This window comes from Vicia villosa, linkage group LG4 (genome assembly GCF_029867415.1).
Source record: "Vicia villosa cultivar HV-30 ecotype Madison, WI linkage group LG4, Vvil1.0, whole genome shotgun sequence".
In the NCBI taxonomy this organism is placed as follows: domain Eukaryota; kingdom Viridiplantae; phylum Streptophyta; class Magnoliopsida; order Fabales; family Fabaceae; genus Vicia; species Vicia villosa.
Window position 1 is genome coordinate 44073222 of NC_081183.1, and position 23052 is coordinate 44096273.

Sequence of the window (23052 nt, forward strand, 5' to 3'; positions counted from 1 at the left end):
TTTAGGAGAACCCCCTAGATGTGGTTCCCCCCATTCCAGAGTCTTTATTCAAAATGATCGCCTTTGATTAAACCAGTTTTGAGATCTCCTTGATGCTAAGTGTATATTCGTAGATGACGTTGTACCCTTCGAGAAGTAACTCCAATGCGATGCGTATGCAAGTTTTGAAATCAAAATCCGTTATAAATTAGGACTGGATGATTAGGAATGAATGCTTGAAGAAGCGCAGTGGTTAGAAACAGTTTTAACAAACCTTAGGAGTCAGTAATAACAGAATCCTGCTTAATATGCTTTCGTAGTTAACCTTGCCTCAATTAGGACTTTTGAATGTTGTAATTTGGCCCGGTTCACGGTTTTAAGAAACAATGGATATAAGGCTCAAAATTTATTTATCCCACCCCTTTCTCCTTGATGTTCTCCAAATCCTAAAAATTCGCCTAATCCAATGGATGTGCCTTGTTTGCAAGAGAATCGCTTTTGATGTTGAGCAGAAGCCTTTAGTAGAGATCCAAGCACCGATGAAAAAAAGTTGTAAAGATCCAAGCATTGATGTGAAGCTTTGATGGTTTAGCAGTCACAAGATTATCCTTTGCATTTCGCTGTTGTTTTGTTTTTATCCCTTAATTTTGCATGAACCAATTGAATTTGATCCATCGGGATGCCCTGATTTTTGCCTAAGTCGTTTTTATTTTCTTTTTATGGGATTTTCCGTTTTGACTTAGCGGGCGCTTTTCTCCTTTTGAAGGCTCCTTTTGATCTTTGGATTTTGAATATTGTGACTGCCATGACTTTGATTTGCAAGCTTCGTCATTGATACGTCCTCGATCTTGAATGATATATTGAGGAAGAAGATGTTGTGAATGTTATCTCCATTGCTTCCTCAATCTTGGATGAACGCGAGGAAGAAGATATGCTTGAACCTTCGCCTTGCTTGATCCTTATGCTTGGATTGACTGATTCTCTTTAACAACCAAAATACACCATTGAAGAACTCAGATTTGATGCAAGGATTGAAGAACTCTATGAGCTTTTGCCATTGAAGATTGGATTTCCTTCATTTATCTGTAATGTCTACAATTAACACTATATTTTCTGTTTTTATTATGAGTAGCTAAACCCCCCAATGCTAGGGGGGTGACCCTGATTTTGATCTGTGATGAATAAATTTATATTTTTGCAATGATAATTTGGTTTGATCTATATTGATTTGTTCTCTTACTGTTATAATGCTTTTTTTGTCGGACAAACGGAAATTGATTTTGTGTGATACAATTAAGCCGGACTAGCTGTTGTTCATGATCTGTCTGAGAACATATTTTAATAGCTTAATGTCAGCCGTAATTTCTATGGACATAGTGATTAGGTTGAGGGATTAAAGAATTATCACCTGAGGACTTGGGAATAATAAACCTTAAGAACTGATAATCAATTAGGCAAACCATTGTTGCAAGATATAGTTATATTTGTTGCATGATCAAATCATTCACCATCCCTAGTATTATACTCATCTCTGTTCATCGTTTTATTATTCTGAATTTATTTTATTTGCAAAAAAAATCAAAACCCCTTTTGAACTTTTGTTTAATTGAAATACTAAAAAACTCTGTATCGTCAAGCAGTCCTTGAGATTCGATATTCGGAGAATTTTCCCTTTATTACTACAGGGGCAAAATAGTAAACTTGCTATTTTACCTATCAGGAACCATCAAGCATTTTTAGCTTCTTATTTGTTTTATACTAACCAAAATCCAAAAATATGTGTTTTGTCTCTTTTGTTTATATTTTACAGGTAAAAGGTCGGACAAAAGTTAAAACAGTGCAAGAAGAAGATTTTTTTGAAAATTTGAAGATGGAAATCAATTTACCTATGAGGGAAATCGATTTCCCTAAGGCGAAATTCAAAAAAATAAGAAGGGAAGTATGACATCATTTTGGCACCTATTTTCTTTGATCATTTTTATCATTTTACCAATTTTCCACCTCACCAAAATTAACTCCCTTCATTAAACCCATTTAAATATCATTTTACCATTTAAATACCATTTTACCAATTAAATACCATTTAAACACCAATTAAACACAGGCCAATTAACCAGAAGCAAAAAGACCAAATTACCATTACTCTCTCATTTCTCAAGCTTGGAAAGCCAACAAACCCCTTGCAATTTCTCTCTTCATCCCTACCAAATTCACCAAAGCTCTTTTTCTTTCATAAAGTTTGTGAGTCACATCTTGAACCTCACAAACTTTGAGCTAAACCACCATTCATTTCACTCTTTTTCCTTCAATTATTGAGAGATCAAGATTTGTGTTGGTGATTCTTGAAATATATCTAAGTTTTGTTCATGATTTGGTAATTTTCTCCATCTTTTTTCATCTATCATAATGTTATTCTGTTGTGCTTGTGTGTGATGCATCTTTGATGCTATAATGGTCCTATTTGATGGAAAATTCGTGCTCCAGGAAATCGATTTCCCTCTGTAAGAAATCGATGTCCACCTTGTTTTTATGCCAATTTTGAACTTTGCAGGCAGGAAATCGATTTCCTACAGAGGGAAATCGATTTCCATAAGGCATAATGCTTGTTTTTGTGGTTTTTTGACTTGTTTTTGGTTCTAACACTTCTTCTACTCCATTTTTTTGATATTTTCTTTGAGTCACAAACTAGAGTCCTAATTTCTCTCTAATATCAATTGACTTAGGGCGTCGATAGGATGAAAATCCGAATCCGCAATATTAAGTGATTGAAATTATGGATGAAAGGAGCTTTTAATGTGGTTCCATCTTTTATTTCTTTTTCTTTTTATCGATGAAAGTCTTATTACCTTGAGAATTATTATGGATTCTTGGTAAAGACTAGATCGTTACCTATTTTCTTTTCGTGCGGTATTGCTTTCGGAGAGTGATCTATATATCGCTTCTCTCGCATGAATTAGCATATAAAGTTTTGATCGGCCTCGTTGTAGGGTGATTTCTACATAAATCACTTGGTGATCTGCTTAACATAGCGCAATATTCCGTGTCCCGAATCAAAAAAGATCAAATATGGAAGAGAATTGTATGCGGTTGATTTATGACTTATGGAGGTTTATCGTGTAGTCGCTATGATTTTATCAAGCTTCTGATAAATGTCAATTGAATTTAAATCCGAGAACATCCTTCACTCACCATCGATCTTAATTACTTACTTTGATAACATACTTGACAAGTTTCGCAATTTATTATATTGTTCTTTGTAACACCCCAAATTCTACCCAAAAATATCATGCGAGAAATCAGAGTATTTTAAAAACTATCAACAATGCATTTGGGATATCACATTTACTTCCTATAAACAACTCATAAACAGATACATAGCACTTTAATCTCAGAGAAGCACAAAACAACTTATAACAACTCTTAGACAAACCAACTTCATAGTAATATGCAGCGGAATCATAACATTCGAATTTATAAACAAATCATCTTATTTAATCGGAAACAACTTCAAACATCATAGTACTTCTCATTATCCAATTTGGAACTCAACAACTAAAACATGAACAACATAGAAACAACAATATATACAACCCCCGAGTGCTACGTATCAGAGCGACACACCAACCAGACACGGTGAATCTACAAACTTCCACAACTATACTTGAGTACCTGCCCATTTCCCATGGTAGGGGAAACATCAGCAGAAGGGGTGAGATATCAAACATTATAAAGGAAAGTATGATAATACATATAGCAAAGATAAAATCATACACAATTCACCACTTCTCAATATAAGCAATTTGCATCACAACAATAATGTTAACTATCAACTATAACAATGTATTCAAGTTTACAAGTATGTCATTCAAGCACATAATAACATATACTTCATAATCACGACGTAAATTAATACAACTATCAACAATGGCAAAACATGGTTCATATATTCCACATATATACATATATCATTAATACATATATATATATATATATATATATATATATATATATATATATATATATATATTTGCATTCTCATCATATACGTTTCATTTACATATATCACCAAAATCATGTATCAAACATCACCAAATTTAATTATCACATCTCATGCACACATAACAATCACCTAATCACATAATTACATATATTCAAACATCACATAACTCCAATGTAACTCAATGCAAGACATGTGACTCTATGCATGTGATACCCAATATGGACCCAAAGTTCCACCGCTTCCGATTCATATAGAATCTAGCCACGCTTCAGATCCGGACAAGACCAAAGCCACCAAATGTAAACATATAGTTTACCGCTTTCCGATTCACTCTAGAATCCAAGCCACGCTTGTGTTTCAAAGCAATTCCACCTATGTTTCAAGGCACACTATGATATGAATGTATGTACAATCTCACAAATATATGCAATTAAGATCATCTCTACCATCTTAACTTTCCACATATAACAATAATTCAACTCTATGAATTATCCACCAATTGTACACAACATTCACAACACACACACATCATTCACATATGAGAGGCCAATTAATCAATTACGATTCACACAATCCAATTAACACTAGTAATCATACTATCTCATGTTAATTCTCATTTTTGCCAATTATACATGAACACACATTTTCAACATCAAGCAATTAGTCATTAGAATTAATGCTAACCAACTAACCATAAAGAATCAATATCAAAACAACATCATTGGCATGACAATATATATTTCTCAACATATATATTCAAGCCAAAACACAATTACAAACAATTTCTCAAAATACCGTAATTTACAGATAAACCGAATAATTGGTCCAAGTTCAAGTATATTCCAATCACATAGACTTATTGGAATCAATTCAACTAATAATTTAACTATCCAATTAATAATTAAACTATATTAATTTCAATTCAACTATTATATTTCTATTCCATTATTTTCCAATTCTATTACAAAACTCATTATTTCACTATCAATGGTTTACTCACAACAAATATAACAATCTAATACACATAGATTATCAATTGCACACAACTTATCACATTTATATCATCACATTTCAACAATCATCAAATACCCAAAATTGCAACATAGAAGAACATGGATATCAAAGTATAGAATTAAACCCACTATAACATACTATCATACAACCCTTTAGCATGAAATAACCCCACCCTTACCTTGGCAAATATGAACTCTTTCACCATAGCTCTAAGTTTTTCTCCAAAATAAATCCTTCAAACATAATTTGGAGACACACCTAAAAACCAGTTCGGAAATTAGCTTATCAGACGAACTTAAAACCCTCAAAATCAAAATCGCTCCGGTCAGAACTTACCTCTATGAGTCAGGAACGTTGTGTCAAAACCACGCGACGATCCAACGGTTGGATTGAGAGATACATCCGTTTTGCTAAGGTGACTCAATGCTGAAACTTGCTGCGAAAATGAGGTTTCTTCTAACTTTTCTCTTCCACCATTGTTTTCTTCCCTTTTGCCTCTTTTCTCTTCTTCCTATCTTTTCCCCCAAATGAAAATAGTAACCTCTAAAACCCTAACCTTCTCTTACTATCTCACTTATGTCAATTGGGCTTAACCCATCAATCCATCCATTATGTTTCTATCACTTAGGCCCATTTAGTTATATCTCTCTAATAACTCAATTAAGTCAAACAACACAAACACTCACATAATTAAATACTTAAATAATTATTATATCACATAATAACTAAATAAATAAGTTATTATTAAAAACACCAAACAATATAATTACTAATATAATTAATAAAAATATTAATAAAAATCGGGATGTTACAACTCTCCCCCACTTAGAATATTTTCGTCCTCGAAAATACCATCGACACAACCATCTCATCTCCAAAACTACACTTACTCTCCCCAGAATCACACGAACCCAAAGGCATTCCACACCTTCGACCATACAAAGCTTCAAAATATAAGCTCTCAAAAGATCCTCAAGTTACTGAATCGTCTTCTCCGTTTGACCATCAGCTTGCGGATGATAAACAAAACTCAAACACAACTTAATAATCAAAGTACTCTACAAAACTTTCCAAAATCTAGAAGTAAACTTCGGATCTCTATCAGAAACAACACTCGATGGAATACCATGCCAACTCACAATCTTTTCAAAATACAACTTTGCAAGTCTCTCCATCGGATAATCCCTGCTTATCGGAATAGAGTGAGCAAAATTCGTCAATCCATCTACAATGACCCAAATTGCCTCACAATTAATCGATTTCCTAGAAAAAACCCAAAACAAATCCATAGAAATGCTATCCCACTTCCACTCAGGAATGGACAACGGTTGCATCAAACCAGACGGTTTCTGATGTTCAATCTTTGACTTCTGACAAGTCAAACACGAATACACAAATTACGCAATATCCTTCTTCATACCTCGCCACAAAAATAACTTTCTCAAGTCTTGATACATCTTAGTAGCACCAGGATAATTACTCAACCACTTTGATGCCCTTCATCCCAAAAATTCTCTTTTTCAAATCCGAAACATCTGGAATACAAATTCAATCACGACATCTCATGACACCGTTCTCGTCAATCCGAAAATTATCACCTTATCCTCAATCAATCAATTTCATCTTGTCAACCAATTTCAAATCCAATTTCTGACCTTCTCTAATCTCATCAAGAATACCACAAGTAAGCTTCAACATACCAAACTCAAATCTCGAAATTATTCCAACAATTCCAATTCTTGAATCATCAACATAGACATATGCAATTATTTCCTACTCAATGCATTGGCTACAACGTTCGCTTTTCCCGGATGATAATTCAAAGCAAAATCCTAGTCCTTCAAGAATTCCAACCACCTTCTCTGTCTCATATTCAACTCTTTCTGATCAAGCAAATACTTCAAACTCTTGTAGTCACTATACACATAGAATCTTGATCCAAATAAGTATTGCCTTCAAAGTTTTAAAACAAAAACAACGGCGGCCAACTCAAAATCTTGCGTCAGATAATTTCTCTCATGAATCTTAAGTTGCTTTGGAGCATAAGCTACAACTTGTCCTTTTTGTTTCAACATAAAGCCTTGCAAAACCTTCCTTCTTCTTAACCAACAAAAACATATGCACCTCTAGACGACACACTCGAACGAATCAACCTCTCCTCAAACAAATCTTCAAGTTGACTCTTCAACTCTTTTAACATCATAAGCAGACATCCTATATGGAGCCCTCGATACAAGACTAGTTCCAGGAACTAAATCGATTGAAAACTCAACTTTTCTTTCTGACGGTAAATCACTTACATCTTCAGGAAACACTTATGCAAATGCGCCAACTATCGATAATCCCCCAATCGTTATTTCCTCATGAACATCCAAAGTTGCAAACAACCTAAACAACATCGCACCATCTTGCACAGACTTATTCACTTCCAATATTATCAAGCTGGTAAGACAAGTCTATCTCATTCCAATACGATTCCGTCTACTATCAACAAGAGATTAAGGGTGATCAGTTCCTCAATTTGTCAATAGATAGCCGACAACCATAATGGTAGCGTAAACCATCGTTACTTAACTGCAATAGAATCCTTTACGTCACCAAAAGTACCATACTTCATTAACTCCCAAAATCATCTGAACATGCTAACACACACCTTGTGATAACATTTGAACATAATTCCTTTAGACCACTATCAACACTTTTTATTCTTGGAATCATACTCGTCCCTTTGCATTTCTAACTCCGACTTGAACGTTCCAACAACTTCGACAACTTTTCCAATCTCTTGCCAAGGATCCCTTGACAAGGTCTATCGTAATTCGTCGCTTAATAATTATTCTTACGTCAACATCCTACGCAACGGTTACTTAAACTGATAACTTCACAGTCCACCAATAATGCTGAATATGACAACTTCCTAAATTCCATCTTATAACAATTGTCCTTATTCCAAGACGTTCCGACTTATTAAACAACCAAAATCTTAAATCCATGTTACCTTCGAATTCGGAAACCAACAAACTTCTACATTGCTTGCTCTGTCTTCTTAAGAAATATATTGCACCAATAACTTACAACTGAAACATATCCAAGAAGCACAGCTTCTTCCCTACTTCGCTCAAACTAACCCTGCAACAAAACGAACAAGTACCAACAGTGTTTCACACACATGTCGCATACTAAGGAATAAAACACTAACATCATTCAACTGTCACACAACTCAACTGACTCGACAACTTGGCCGGACGGACCAACCAGGCTCTGATACCACTAATGTAACACCCCAAATTCTACCCAAAAATATCATGCGAGAAATCAGAGTATTTTAAAAACTATCAACAATGCATTTGGGATATCACATTTACTTCCTATAAACAACTCATAAACAGATACATAGCACTTTAATCTCAGAGAAGCACAAAACAACTTATAACAGCTCTTAGACAAACCAACTTCATAGTAATATGCAGCGGAATCATAACATTCGAATTTATAAACAAATCATCTTATTTAATCGGAAACAACTTCAAACATCATAGTACTTCTCATTATCCAATTTGGAACTCAACAACTAAAACATGAACAACATAGAAACAACAATATATACAACCCCCGAGTGCTACGTATCAGAGCGACACACCAACCAGACACGGTGAATCTACAAACTTCCACAACTATACTTGAGTACCTGCCCATTTCCCATGGTAGGGGAAACATCAGCAGAAGGGGTGAGATATCAAACATTATAAAGGAAAGTATGATAATACATATAGCAAAGATAAAATCATACACAATTCACCACTTCTCAATATAAGCAATTTGCATCACAACAATAATGTTAACTATCAACTATAACAATGTATTCAAGTTTACAAGTATGTCATTCAAGCACATAATAACATATATTTCATAATCACAACGTAAATTAATAAAACTATCAACAATGGCAAAACATGGTTCATATATTCCACATATATACATATATCATTAATACATATATATATATATTTGCATTCTCATCATATACGTTTCATTTACATATATCACCAAAATCATGTATCAAACATCACCAAATTTAATTATCACATCTCATGCACACATAACAATCACCTAATCACATAATTACATATATTCAAACATCACATAACTCCAATGTAACTCAATGCAAGACATGTGACTCTATGCATGTGGTACCCAATATGGACCCAAAGTTCCACCGCTTCCGATTCATATAGAATCTAGCCACGCTTCAGATCCGGACAAGACCAAAGCCACCAAATGTAAACATATAGTTTACCGCTTTCCGATTCACTCTAGAATCCAAGCCACGCTTGTGTTTCAAAGCAATTCCACCTATGTTTCAAGGCACACTATGATATGAATGTATGTACAATCTCACAAATATATGCAATTAAGATCATCTCTACCATCTTAACTTTCCACATATAACAATAATTCAACTCTATGAATTATCCACCAATTGTACACAACATTCACAACACACACACATCATTCACATATGAGAGGCCAATTAATCAATTACGATTCACACAATCCAATTAACACTAGTAATCATACTATCTCATGTTAATTCTCATTTTTGCCAATTATACATGAACACACATTTTCAACATCAAGCAATTAGTCATTAGAATTAATGCTAACCAACTAACCATAAAGAATCAATATCAAAACAACATCATTGGCATGACAATATATATTTCTCAACATACATATTCAAGCCAAAACACAATTACAAACAATTTCTCAAAATACCGTAATTTACAGATAAACCGAATAATTGGTCCAAGTTCAAGTATATTCCAATCACATAGACTTATTGGAATCAATTCAACTAATAATTTAACTATCCAATTAATAATTAAACTATATTAATTTCAATTCAACTATTATATTTCTATTCCATTATTTTCCAATTCTATTACAAAACCCATTATTTCACTATCAATGGTTTACTCACAACAAATATAACAATCTAATACACATAGATTATCAATTGCACACAACTTATCACATTTATATCATCACATTTCAACAATCATCAAATACCCAAAATTGCAACATAGAAGAACATGGATATCAAAGTATAGAATTAAACCCACTATAACATACTATCATACAACCCTTTAGCATGAAATAACCCCACCCTTACCTTGGCAAATATGAACTCTTTCACCATAGCTCTAAGTTTTTCTCCAAAATAAATCCTTCAAACATAATTTGGAGACACACCTAAAAACCAGTTCGGAAATTAGCTTATCAGACGAACTTAAAACCCTCAAAATCAAAATCGCTCCGGTCAGAACTTACCTCTATGAGTCAGGAACATTGTGTCAAAACCACGCGACGATCCAACGGTTGGATTGAGAGATACATCCGTTTTGCTAAGGTGACTCAATGCTGAAACTTGCTGCGAAAATGAGGTTTCTTCTAGCTTTTCTCTTCCACCATTGTTTTCTTCCCTTTTGCCTCTTTTCTCTTCTTCCTATCTTTTCCCCCAAATGAAAATAGTAACCTCTAAAACCCTAACCTTCTCTTACTATCTCACTTATGTCAATTGGGCTTAACCCATCAATCCATCCATTATGTTTCTATCACTTAGGCCCATTTAGTTATATCTCTCTAATAACTCAATTAAGTCAAACAACACAAACACTCACATAATTAAATACTTAAATAATTATTATATCACATAATAACTAAATAAATAAGTTATTATTAAAAACACCAAACAATATAATTACTAATATAATTAATAAAAATATTAATAAAAATCGGGATGTTACATTCTTTATATTTATCGCTTTATCGCTTTATTTTATCATTTCATCATGTTTATGTTTCCGCTATTTTTCCTTTGTCCATTTGGACTTTTACATTCCGCTATTTTCTCTTTGTCCATTTGAACGTTTATATTCCACTATTTTTCTTTTTTCCATTTGGATGCTATGTTTATGTTTCCACTATTTTCTTTTGTCCACTTGGACCATACTTTATTTTTATGCTAAAACACTAATAAACAACAATAATCTAAAAAACGTTTAAGGCTCTCTTTCGGACTATTGGTTACTATCCTGAGCATTTTGGAGATTCGGACTTATGGACTTAGTACCTCTGGACCCTGTTATGATATTGTTACTCTGTTGTTATTCTGTCTGGCTGGCATTGGATTGTTGTCTGTTTGTGTGTGCATGTATTTCTTCGAAAGTCCTTGATGGTTAATTCCAAGGCATTGATATAAGGATTTTACTTAAAAACAGCCGTTACTCTGCCCGATTTTCGTCATAATTTTTATGTGCTTAATGCAAAATGGTGCTAAGATAATAAGTTCATATGGATCCCCAAGTGGTAATGTGTTGGTTTGGTATTGATAAGTCCAAAGGATGGGAAATCTACCTTGACTCATAATGTCAAGTGTTGGCTTCTTATTTCGGTTAGACCGTTTCTATCCTTAACTTTTATTTTATGCACTAGGATAGCCTCTTCGTCTCTTGCCACATTCTTAGATTTTCAAAATCTTCTTCCTTTTTCCAAAATATTCTTATGTTTGTAAAATCTCTTTTAAAACCTTTTTCTTAAAGTATCTTTTGGCCCTTAGTGGCTTTTCTTTAAAAATTTTAGACACGACTAATTGTTGAAACAAGTGGCGATACCCCACGATTTTGAAATGGATTGATATAATGACATCTTTTCCGCGTGAGAGAGCTAGTGGCATACTCGTTGATTTCTATCCGAGTTGGAGCCCTTCTTTCATTTGCGATGCAAAAAACTCATTTGTTCTCATGCTCAAGATCAATGGCTGAGTATTTCTCTCCAACGATAATAAAGTGTTTATTCGGTTTTTAAACGTTTTTCCCTTTAATTGGAACTACATTAGCTCTGACTTCTCCATTGCACCAAGGAGGTATGTAGGCACAGGGCTTAATGCTTTGCCAAGCTTATTTTAAAAATAAAACCAACCCTTTTTTAGCACGCACAACACAAATTTTCAAAAAGGTTCCTGTGGAGTACCACATATATGAGGGGTGCTTAAAACCTTCCCCTTATATAAGCAACACACGTACCTAAGATCTCTTCTTTTGGTTTTTTTTAAAACAAACTTTGGGTTTTCTTCGTTCTTTTCCCTTTTTCTTTGGAAATAATAAAGCGCGGTGGCAACTTTCACTAAAATATTGAGTCGAGTCAATATAATGGCTTCGATCTCAGATTTTCCCCGCTACAGAAAAAATGGAGACTTCACTGGGGATCCAGTTTTAAGTGTGTTAAGCCTATTTTTGTTTATCTGTGTGTTTTTATCTATATATATTATTGTGTGTTTTGTTTATTTTTCTTTTTTTTCTTTTTGGTGCTCGGTGGTTCCTCTGTGATGAGATAAAGTCCTAACCCGCACTTTGGTGAGTAACTTAAGATAGGAGGTGGTAAGACAAATAATCGCATGTCAGGAGCAATCCTTAACATGATCGTCATATGGTGGAACCTCAATCAGTGGAGGCCTCATGGAAAGTAGTAGATGTTGTTACGAATCATCGTAAGAACGCTATTACTTTCAATAGTGAGTGTCCGCCGAAGCTGGATGGTCTAGAACCTTTTAAGTCATCTAAGCCTTTTTAGGATGTTGCGCAGAAACAAGTTCGAGTACCAGTTTGGGCTTGTTGTCAGGCGATGCTACGCTCAGACGAGGTCTTTTTAGGCATATTATTGGCGCCCATGAGCATTTGTGTGTGTTGTAATATCCGATAGAAGATTGAAAACTCTGGGAACCTTGGTAGAACCCGTTCGGCAGGTACACAATTCCCTGGATCATACCTTTTGGGATGGTTGGACCCATGGCTCCATGCTAGTGACGTCGAACCTTTGAACTATGATCTTATGTGACCTTGCATGCTCTTGGTTGTGGTTGATGCATAAACCATGCATTCATGTATACATAAAAACTCTTTTTCTTTTGATTTTCAAGGAAATTAGAGGTCTTTCCTTGTAAACATCATAAGTTTCATCAAACTCAATGGATCTTGGATGTTGATGGGGTGATAACTCTAATCCACCAAAATGGGTGACTGATTTTGATGATAACTTAATCAAAGCTTTAGTCCAATGTTTGAGTGTTTACAAGTTAATATCTTAAGTTCCTTGAAACTCAAAAAATTAAAATAAAATAAAAACAAATCATCTGCATTGCATGCATTATTCTATATTTAGTCCTACTTTCTAAAGAAGTTTGTCTAAAGCCTTATTTCCTTTCTCCTGATATCATTAGTACAACACTCGTGCTAAGAAGAAATGAAAAGCATCAAGCAAGAGATTCGTGAACTCCGCGAAGAGGTGATTACTCTGAAGGCTGGTATGGAGCATCTGGCTGCTTTGGTTGAGGCTCTAGTTGCTGCCCAAGTCAATCCTCCTATGAAGGAAGACAGTATGGCAAAGGTCTTTCGTGAAACTCTGAACTCATCCTTTCCTAAGGGGATAGTATTCCGTACACCTACTGACTTCCATGGAAAGGTGGATATGAAAGCGCTTCTAGAAAAAGATGTCCGAAAGGAATGTTTGCTTGAAGAAGATAACTCAGCCGGTAGTGTGAAGAAGTTTGGTAATGACTTTCCAAAGAAGAGAATCAGGGGAGGAAACAATCATCATCAACATCAGCATGTTTCCTATGTCATTCCTGTATCTAATTCAGTTCATGCAATTCCAGATTTTCAGTAGAGTACTCGTCAACAAGCTCCTCCACCAAACGAGCAAAATCAATCTCAAAAAAGGAATTTTGATCTCATCCCCATGACTTACACAGAATTGTACCCTACTTTGATTCGTAAGAATTTGGTTCAGATAAGGTCACCGCCTCCTGTTCCCGAAAAACTCCCTTGGTGGTACAAAGCTGCCGCCACTTGTGCTTTTCATCAGAATGCTCCTGGGCATGACTTGGAGAATTGCTGGCCTCTAAAAAATGCAGTTCAAAGATTAGTTCATGCTGGTATTTTGACTTTCCGAGATGTTGGTTCTGATGTTCAAGCCAATCCTTTGCCAAAGCATAAATGAATCACTACTGATGGTAGCCTGAAGTTTGAAAGATGTTTCGTTCAGCATATGTCCTGATGGAGAGAGTTTTCTCAGCGTTTAGAATTCTTACTGATTTTCATTTGTAATATATCTTGTTTTTCAATGCACTGTTTGCATGTAGAAACTTGTTTGTGTTTGAATGCTAATACTAATTGCAATGATAATGTTTTTCTTGAAGTAGTCCATTCGTTTCACTCATGTTTATTTGTTTTATGCATTATGATACCAATTGCTTTTGCCAAACTCTTGCTTATGCAAAGATTGGAGGGAGGATGATGATCTGAAAACGAAAAATTTCTGGTTGTATGCTTTTGAATAAAACCTTGTTGATGATGTACAGGCATTGTTTCAAATTCCCAAACACCGGAGGTATAAGGAAGATAATCCCTTGTTAACCCCTTTGAGCCTTGAACTAGGAGTTTCTTTTCTAACCGAAAAACCCTAATTTTTAACCTGGGGCAGGGTAGTGTTCAGTTGATTTGACCAAGTGTTCATATTTCAAAAAAAGGATTGTGCATCCAAGGGTCGAATATGTCATATCCACATCAAATGTTGGATTATGAGAAACCACAATGGTTATCCATCGCACATCAAAAGGCTAGAAAATGTGAAACCACAATGGTTATCCGCCATCCGCCAAGGAATGAGGCAGTCACAACCCTCTCAACAAGTCAAGACAAATTCAATGTCACACGATTTGTTCAAATCAAAAGAAAAAAAGTAAAAAAAGAAAGAAAAAAAAAGCTCGCTAAGTATGAAACTTGAAAATAAATGACTTAAGCAAAAGTTAGAGTATCCCGCTGGACGACCAATTCAAAAGAATCAGTCCAGGCAAAAGTTAGGGAAAAAATAAATAAATAAATAAATAAAAGAAAAGTGAAAAGTGAAAAGAAAGGACTACAAAGCAAAGGTCCTCAACAATGAACAAATCCGTGTGAATGCAAACACGAAGACGAGAAAGGTGACTGCTATTCCAAGAAAGTTCATTGGATCATTAATGGCACAAAATCCTTTTGAGAGATGAATACCCATGTTAAGTTAACTGAACATAGGACTGGAGAACATCACGAAGATGGGGTGGGCTAAATAAACTTTGAGCCTAAAAATCTTTTTTTCTAAAAAACCGTGAACCAAGCCATTACAACCCTCAAAAGTCCTAATTGAAGCAGGGTTTATTTCTAAAGCATGCTTAAAACAAGAAAGCGTTCCTGACTCCTATCGGTTATGCTGAAAATCAATTTTTCTATCCGAGTTGGAGCCCTTCTTTCATTTGCGATGCAATGAACTCATTTGTTCTCATGCTCAAGATCAATGGCTGAGTATTTCTCTCCGACGATAATAAAGTGTTTATTCGGTTTTTAAGCGTTTTCCCCTTTAATTGGAACTACATTAGCTCTGACTTCTCCATTGCACCGATGAGGTATGTAGGCACAAGGCTTAATGCTTTACCGAGCTTATTTAAAAAAAACCCCTTTTTTAGCACACACGACACATATTTTCAAAAAGGTTCCTATGGAGTACCACAAATATGAGGGGTGCTTAAAACCTTCCCCTTGTATAAGCAAAACCCGTACCTAAGATCTCTTCTTTTTGTTTTTTTTTTAAAACAAACTTTGGGTTTTCTTCGTTCTTTTCCCTTTTCCTTTGGAAATAATAAAGCGCGGTGGCGAATTTCACTAAAATATTGAGTCGAGTGAATATAATGGCTTCGATCTCAGATTTTCCCCGCTACAGGTGTCAGTGCTTCCTCACGAATTTTACCAAGAGACGGAAGTCGAAGATTGCGATGAAGTTGACGCAGAGGAGATGGCGAAACACAGACCTGTGTGTTACTATGTGCTGAATAATGGGGCAGTTGAAGAACAAAATCCATTTTTCGAAAGACCTGACCAAGGTATGAGAAATCATCTGATACCCCTTTATATTCGAGCCAAAATTGAAATGGGCATTAACAAAGTCCTAATTGATGGAGGGGCAGCAGTAAATCTAATGCCCCAATATATGCTGAAAAGGATTGGTATGTTCGACGCTGACATAAGGCCACATAATATGGTTTTATCCAACTATGAAGGAAAATTAGGACAAACCTTGGGAGTTATACAAGTAAATTTAATTGTGGGTTCAGTCACAAGGCCAACTATGTTCATGGTTATACTAGCAAAGGTTAATTATAACCTTTTGTTGGGATGAGAATGGATCCATGGGGTTGCAGCAGTGCCTTTGACAATGCATCAAAGGCTAACTATCTGGAGAGAAGATGGTATAGTTGAAAATATCAAAGGAGATCGAAGTTACTATATGGCCGAAGTGAATCAAGTAAAAAAAACTAGTTTCGACAGAAACTTAGCCAACATATGGCCATGTAATGCAGCAGAAGAAACATACTCCCCAAATGAAAACACTATGTATTATCTATCTTTACACCCAAATGGATTCCAGTGGAACAGAGAAATAATGGATGGTCCAGGAAAGACAGAACCAGTTGTGGGACTACCAGCAATACGACCAACTGACTGGGACGAAGACGTTGATTATGCTTAAGTCATCCTTCTTCGAAAAGATTTTGGCTTACATAGCCGAAAATAGAAGAATAGCGGCTCTTGTAGCCGAGCTATCGAACATGGTTGTTGAAGCCACACAAAAAGAATCAGAAGTACCAGGCCTTGGGATACACTTTATCCCACAACTACTTGATGATGCAATTCATGACGAACAGGTTTCGGGAAAAGAAGCAAATCAAAGGCTAGAAGCGATTTAAGAAGAAGAACCTCTGCGTTTGAAAAAGATCCAATGGCACCAAATATAAAGATGTTAGCTCAAGATCCACTCAAAGAAGTAAATCTTGGAGATGAGAATAACCAAAGGGTAACATATATCGGTGCGAAATTGGAGCCATCCCTAAAGTCAAAAGTTATTGCGTTACTGAAAGAAAACAAAGATTGTTTCGCCTGGGACTATGATGAGATGCCTGGTTTGGGGAGAGATTTGGTCGAATTAAAATTGCCCATCAAAGAAGGGAAGAAACCCATCAAGCAAACTCCTAGAAGATTCGCACCAGAAATCCTCTCAAAGATTATAGCAGAGGTCGAAAGACTTCTTCGTTGCAAATTCATTAGGACTACAAGGTATGTCGAATGGATTTCTAATATTGGACCTGTTATTAAAAAGAATGGTTCTTTAAGGGTATGTATATATTTACGTGATCTAAATGCAGCAACCCCTAAAGATTAATATCCTATGCCTGTGGCAGAAATGTTAGTAGACTCAGCCGCTGGCTTCGAATATCTAAGCATGTTAGATGGATATTCAGGTTACAATCAAATTTTCATTGCAGAAGAAGACGTGTCCAAAACAACTTTTCATTGTCCTGGGGCAATGAGCACCTACGAATGGGTTATGATGCCTTTTGGTTTGAAAAACACTGGGGCAACTTATCAAAGAGCAATGAATTCTATATTTCACGATTTTATAGAAACATTCATGAAGGTGTACATAGATGACATTGTTATAAAATCTATTTCAGATTATAGTCATCTAGATCATCTTAGCCAATCATTCGAAAGAATGAGAAAACATGGCTCAAAGATGAATCCCCTTAAGTGTGCTTTCTTTGTGCAGTCTAGAGATTTCCTGGGCTTCGTAGTCCATAAAAAGGGAATAGAAATTAATCAAAATAAAACTAAGGCCATCATGGAAACAAATCCTCCATCCAAGAAGATTTATCTCTAATTTGAGTGGGCGTACGCAAGCTTTTTCCTCCTTACTTCGACTGAAGCAAGGAAAGTTCGAATGGCATGCTGAACATCAAGAAGCTTTTGAAAAGATTAAGAAATACTTAGTGCACCCAACTATCTTGTCCCCCCCAAACGGGAAGAAGCATATGCGCCTTTATATATCTGCTTCGGATAATACAGTAGGCAGCATGTTAGCGCAAGAAGATGAAAATGGCATCGAAAGAGCCATTTATTATTTAAGTAGATTACTCAATGATGTAGAGACTAGGTACAGTGCTATAGAAAAACTCTTCCTTTGTTTATATTTCTCTTGTATCAAACTCAAGTATTATATAAAGCTAGTTGATGTTTATGTTTCATCTCATTTTGATGTTATTAAACACATGCTATCCAAATCGATATTGCATAGTCGAATTGGCAAATGGGCTTTAGCCCTTACTGAGTATTCTTTAATCTTTCAACCTCTTAAGGCAATGAAGGGACAAATTGTCTCAGATTTCATTGTGGAGCATGCAGTGGTTGAAAACCCTCAACAATATGTTGATTTGAAACCTCGGAAGCTTTACTTCGATGGTTCAACATACAAAGAGGGCAGTGGGGTTGGTATTCTATTAATTTCTCCTGGTGGAATTCCAACAAAGCTCAAGTATAAAATTGAAGGCCCTATGTGTTCCAACAATGAAGCTGAGTACGAAGCACTCATTGCTGAACTTGAGGCCTTCTTGGAATTGGGGGCAGCTAGAGTCGAAATTAAAGGAGACTCAGAACTAGTGATAAAGCAACTGACAAAAGAATATAAATGTTCAAAGAGAATTAGGTCATGTACTTCGTCAAAGCAAACAGGTTGCTCAAAAAATTCGAATACGTGGAGTTAAAAGACGTCCCAAGAGTAAACAATCAAGAAGCAAATGATTTGGCACAATTAGCCTCAGGATTCAAAATATCAAAGGAAAAGTTAGAAGAGTTGATCGAGGTAAGAGGAAAAGCAATGGCTACAAAATTTTCTCTAAGTGATTTGGAAAATTCACAATTAGGCTTCGCCAACGAAGAGGAATTCGAAGTATTAAATATAAATTCCTTAGTAGATATAGATTGGAGGAGTCCAATTGTAAACTACTTAAGGGATCCTTCGACAGATACAGATAGAAAGGTAAAATATAGAGCCTTATCATATTTCTTGATGGGAAATGAATTATTTAAGAAAACTCCTGAGGGAGTCTTACTAAAATGTCTGGGCGAAGCTGAAGCTTACTTGGCACTCTCGAATGTGCACAGTGGGGCATGTGGTGCTCATCAAGCAGGGCACAAAATGAAATGGCTTTTGTTTCGTTATGGAATGTATTGGCCCACAATGTTGAAAGATTGTATAGAATTTGCCAAGGGTTGTCAGGAGTGTCAAGAACATGCAAGTATTCAACATGCGCCTGCAAATAAATTGAGTTCAATCATAAAGCCAGGGCCTTTCAGAAGGTTCGGCGTTAGATCAAGAGGCCAGAGATATATATTAGTAGGAACAGACTATTTCACAAAGTGGGTTGAAGCAATACCACTAGCTAATGTAGATCAAGAGGCTGTGATTGAGTTTATTCAAAAATATATATTGTATAGATTTGGAATCCCAGAGAGCATAAACACAGACCAGAGATCAGTGTTTACTGGGTGGAAGATGCAAGAGTTTGCGAAAGAGATGGGATTCAAGTTGTTCACTTCTACACCTTATTATGCTCAAGCAAACGGACAAGTCGAAGCAGCCAATAAAGTGATAATCGGTCTGATAAAGAAACATGTAGGGAAGAAACCTAAGAATTGGCACAAGACTTTGGACCAGGAACTTTGGGCTTGTCGAACATCACCAAAAGAAGATACCAGTACTACACCTTTCCAATTGACGTTCGGACACGATGAAGTACTCCCAGTCGAAATATACTTGCAATCAGTCAGGATTCAGAGACAAGAAGAAATTCCCCCAAATATATATTGGGAAATGATGATGAATGATTTAGTTTATCTGGACGAAGATAGACTTCGAGCATTGGAGATGATAAAAAGGCAAAAAGAAAGGGTGTCAAGAGCATATAAAAAAAAGGTGAAAGGTAAAACATTTGTTAACAATGATTTAGTTTGGAAAGTTATTTTATCTATATATCGAAAGAACCAAGCTTTAGGCAAATGGTCTTCACATTGGGAAGGCCCTTTTCGATTACTAAAGGTATTCTCAAATAATGCCTATGAGATAGAAGAACTGGCAGAAGATCGTAGGATCTTAAGAGTAAATGGAAAGTATCTGAAAAGATACAAGCCAGTCATGCACGAAGTAAAGATTGCAAAAACGTAAATATTAAACGTAGATGTCGTGGGCCAAAATGGTAAAACATTCGCCAAAATGGCTTTATAAGTAATTTAAAGTAAGAAGAAAAAATGATGTCAAAATATATTCCATTACTTTAAAGGATCAGGGTTACATCCGGTTGAGATAGGTTACATTGTGTGCAAATCAAAATTACAAAAGAAATTCATGCTAAACAAAAAGTAAAGACCCACGATGCCTTCAACATCCTTCATTTGACCCTTTGCTGCAAACCCTCTAAGCTTAGCAAGGGTAAGCTTTCCGCCTCGAACGGGTCAAGGGATCCTTCCCTGCGCAGCTTTTTTACTATCCCTTGTTTGACAAACATATGAGACAGCAATCTTTCGTAAGGAACACAAGAGGGTTTGCCTTGGCGAGATGCAGCAATGGCAACGGCTTCTGTGAGATGTTTGAATATCATCAGTGGCATGTTGATATTCTTTTTCTGGAGAGCATAGAGCATGAACTCCAGATCCTCCACCATGATGCTTTCATGATCTTCCTTTTGTGGGCAAAAGTTACCCACCAGGAATTGGTGCCAAATCCTGCAAAGGAGCGCGTTGAAGGGGTCATTAGCGAAAATACTCGCTAAGACATCAGAGGTGCTCGTGGAAAAAGAGTTGTCAAAAACAAGACCAAAGTTTTAACATCTCATCACTTCAGAGATGAGTGTTGGAGAAATGATAATGCGAGACCCACGGACTTGGGAAACGATGGTGGTTTTTCCCTTTGAGTCCATATGGATGGATGCAAACATATAGAAATCAGCCAACGTGTTTGGGTAAACAGACCCTTCTAAAATTCACAGATAAACCTTCAAGTTATGGGTGTTGAATAGCTAATCAACATCAATTCCATTTTGTTGTAACTCTTCAGCAGATGGTTTGAACTCTTTCTTGATGGCAGAGATGATGTTGTTATAAGTTAGAGGTGTCATTGCTGTAAGGGAGAAGTATGAGAAAGAGAAAAGTTGATGGAAAATAAGGAAGAGGTTGAAGAAGTGATAAAAATGATAAGTTTATATAGAAGATGTTGGTCTTGAAGAGTGGTTACACTCTGAAATTTGATTGGACCGCGTGTGAGTTTCCCGAGGGAAGGTGTGGAGTCCGCCGTTTCTAGTCTTGGAAGTTGAAATGTAATCATGATGGAAACGGATACACGCACGTCTTAATTAGACGTTTTGGAAAAGTGATTTCATGATTACTTGACTATTACGGCTAGTAGAGTTGGAAACGTCAAGTCAAAAAATTAAGTGGCTGCGAAGAGTAATCATGTCACGTGTGCAAGCTATCGAGGTCATAATGATGGTTGAAAGAATAGGTTTTGACAATTCAAGGAATTGTTAAAATATTATTTTTGATCTCGCATGGCAAAATGTATGCATAGTGAAAGACAAATAATATATGTATTCGTTGGCCAATTCGATTACAAAAAGAACAAGTACAAAGATGAAAAGCATTACGAAGATTATGATTAAACAAAGTCTGCGGGGAGATTGTTTTTCAATTTAGAATACTGAGAAGACCATAATGATAAACGATGTTCGATTGTGGCCTGTTGCTTCTTCAACTCTTCGATTTCAGGCACTAATTTTTGCGCCGTTTCGACGTGTTGAATTCTTACTTGTACCACTTCATCCAACTCCTTTTGCTTTGACTCTTGATTTTCTCCTGGCGAGACTTAGCAACTTTCACTTTCTTTTGAAGGCGATCGATCTCTTCTTCCCAAGACTTGATATTTGCGACACAAATTTCATACTCCTTTTTGCACTTCGCATGCTCAAGTTCAAGTACACCAATTTTGGCAGTTGATTCGTTAGCTGCTTTCGATGAAGAACTGTGAGAGGCCACTTTAGTAGCAACTTTATGATCCACATCTTGTTTTCGAAGGTTGTCAGATTGAAGCTGGTCAAGTAAAGAGCCCAGTGAAACAATCACTTGCGAGGTTTCATCAGTAACTTGGAGTAGGTCCACTTTCTTCACAAGATTTTTCAACCAAAACTAGCTGGATGGAATCTTTCTGTAAAACTTCACTAAGGTCAGACCCAAAGAATTTCTCCTTTATCTGCTGAAGGAGACTCGGAATATCAGTCTCCGTGCTACTTGTGGCTAGGACGCTCGAAGAAGTTTCAACCACGACGGGTGCAACGGTTTTTGCATTTATTATGGCTTTGAGAAAGCTCACAGGATCATTATTCTTAAGTTTCTCCAATTCAGCCGAAGTAAGCACTGGAGGGGTCTGATTCGAAGTGGTCATAGGGGCAAAGATTGTCTCAAAGGTCGAAGTTTCCTTATTGTCTAGTTGAGGTAAGCTAGAAGCTTCATCCATGTTCTCATTTTCAAGGGTAGTATCTTCACTCCCGTTGGATTGCTCAACTGCATCACCAGTATTAGAATGTTGAGGGTCACACTCCATATCTTCGTCTTGATTGATGACAGGAGAGGCATCATTTGAATGACTCCCCTCAGCATGTTCAGGTGAAACAATAGTAGTGATAGGTTGAACATCTTCAAGAACTGGAGAAAGGACACGAGATTTTCGCCAAGGAACACCTGTTACAAAATCAAAATTCATTAAGACGAGAGTTGTTGAAAGACTTGTTAATGGATTCAAGGGTCAAGTGTATACCATGAAGATTGTCAACATCGATGTTAAGATCTGAAGCTTTGAGGTCAGAAGTAGCAGTGCCTATGTCGTCCTACACATTTAAGGTAAAACGTAAACTTAGCAATAAAAGTTAAGTGTGATGAATTGTTAAAATCCAGGAGTAGATACCTTGGTTAGGACATTATCTGGGCTCGAATTATGACTTTCTACAATGGGAACATTACCCGTGGTCTTCAGGATTTGTTCATCAGAAAACACTTTATCTCTTGATGATGTGGGTTGTGAAGTCCCAT